Source organism: Cajanus cajan, chromosome 11 (assembly GCF_000230855.2).
Source record: "Cajanus cajan strain Asha chromosome 11, NIPB_CcT2T_4, whole genome shotgun sequence".
NCBI classification, from domain to species: Eukaryota; Viridiplantae; Streptophyta; class Magnoliopsida; order Fabales; family Fabaceae; genus Cajanus; species Cajanus cajan.
In genome coordinates, this window is record NC_138527.1 from 13625792 (window position 1) to 13628291 (window position 2500).

Genomic DNA, 2500 nt, shown 5'->3' on the forward strand with positions numbered 1-2500 from the left:
GAGCATAAACCGTCCCTCGAGTGGGTTGGGAGAGATAGAAAATATGCTAGGTTTGGTGCAATTTTGGGCAAGGATTATGAATAGAGGGAAAATGGGCTGGACAAGTGAAAGGGTAGGTCATATTTGGTGTAAATTCGATCAGTGATGGTAAACAAAGGGAAAACCCACAAAAAATTAGCTCGTAAGAGCATAAACCGTCCCCCGGGTGGGTTAGGCAAGGTAGAAACTGGGCTAGATTTGGTGCAAATTTGGGCAATAATGATGATCAAAGGGAAAATGGGCTGGACGAGTTATAGGGTACGGCATATTTGGTGCAAACTCGATGAAGGATGGAAAAAGAAGAGAAAACCCACCAAAAATTAGCTCAAAAGAGCATAAACCGTCCCTCGGGTGGGTCAAGATGGCTTAAATCTGGCTAAACGAAGGCTGGAAAGGCCAAAATATGGGTTAGAATGATGATAGAACGAATCTGGAGTTTTTCGAAAATTTTCAAAAAAATCGGCCGAAGTCGGCCGAATTTTCGGTTTGATTCATGAAAAATTTTGATTCGAAATTTGCCACGGGAGAACACAACGCAGGCTTAGAAATGCCCACGGAGTGTGAGGGGAAGGCCCCGTGGCTCGCCCAGACCAGCCAAGGTGCGCTGGGTTTCTGCTGAGACACACCCTCCCCCTATAATAGGCTAATATGCAAAAGTGAATTTTGTACAAGTAGATACCTTTTTTCTGAGCAGACATAAGTTCCTTTTTGGGAGCTACAGATCGAATTTTGATCTGATTTTTTGCAGCATTGTTTAGAAAAATCATATCTTCGTGCTCACCAAATTAGAGAATTTTTTGCCAACGGAATATTTTTTAATAATTTTTTTAAGAAACGAAAATACGTAAATCCAGAAAAATAGAAAAACGTATCTAGGCATCGAATTTTGATCTGATTTTTTGCATGCACCCACATACTAATATAACTGACCTGTCCACCAAAAATCTCAGCCATCCTCCAAGGGATTGAATTTTAATGATTTTTTTACCAAAACATGGTAAAATCGGAAAATTCGTAAAAATGGAGGATGAAGGTCTCTCACCCCCAAAACTTCCCAGCATACTTAGGCATGTTAGAAGAGATGTTTGATCCAAGAAGTGCTCAAAAAAAAATTGAATGGTTCATAGTTGGTGCATAGTGGTCGGTCACGGTGGGTCGTGGTGCAAATCTGGTGGGTCGTGACTCAATTTCTGACCAGCCTTGGCTCAATTTCTGGTGGGTCGTGACTCAATTTCTGACCGAGCCAGCCAAATTTTCTGACCGAGGGTGACTCAATTTCTGACCGAGAGTGACTAAAATCATGACCGAGGCTGGCTCAATTTCTGACCGAGAGTGGCTCAATTTCTGACCGAGAGTGACTCAATTTCTGACCGAGAGTGACTCAAAAAATGACCGAGAGTGACTCAAATCATGACCGAGGCTGGCTCAATTTCTGACCGAGAGTGGCTCAATTTCTGACCGAGAGTGACTCAATTTCTGACCGAGAGTGACTCAAAAAATGACCGAGGCTGACTCAAATCATGACCGAGGCTGGCTCAATTTCTGACCGAGAGTGACTCAATTTCTGACCGAGAGTGACTCAAAAAATGACCGAGGCTGGCTCAATTTCTGACCGAGAGTGACTCAAAAAATGACCGAGGCTGGCTCAATTTCTGACCGAGAGTGACTCAAATCATGACCGAGGCTGGCTCAATTTCTGACCGAGAGTGACTCAATTTCTGACCGAGAGTGACTCAAATCATGACCGAGGCTGGCTCAATTTCTGACCTAGAGTCACTCAATTTCTGACCGAGAGTGACTCAATTTCTGACCGAGAGTGGCTCAATTTCTGACCGAGAGTGGCTCAAATCATGACCGAGGCTGGCTCAATTTCTGACCGAGAGTGACTCAAAAAATGACCGAGGCTGGCTCAATTTCTGACCGAGAGTGACTCAATTTCTGACCGAGAGTGACTCAATTTCTGACCGAGAGTGGCTCAATTTCTGACCGAGAGTGACTCAAAAAATGACCGAGGCTGGCTCAATTTCTGACCGAGAGTGACTCAATTTCTGACCGAGAGTGACTCAATTTCTGACCGAGAGTGGCTCAATTTCTGACCGAGAGTGACTCAAATCATGACCGAGGCTGGCTCAATTTCTGACCGAGAGTGACTCAAATCATGACCGAGGCTGGCTCAATTTCTGACCGAGAGTGACTCAAAAAATGACCGAGGCTGGCTCAATTTCTGACCGAGAGTGACTCAATTTCTGACCGAGGCTGGCTCAAAAAATGACCGAGCCTGGTTCAATTTCTGACCGAGGGAGACTTGAGCATCATGACCCACGGGTGACTTGAGCACCAATAACCCACCAACAATAAGACTCCAACATGACTTGGAGGCACCATCATGAACCCGCCCCGAATAAACCCACATCACTCGGGTGCCACCAACCCACGGATGACTTGGGCAACATCAACCCAC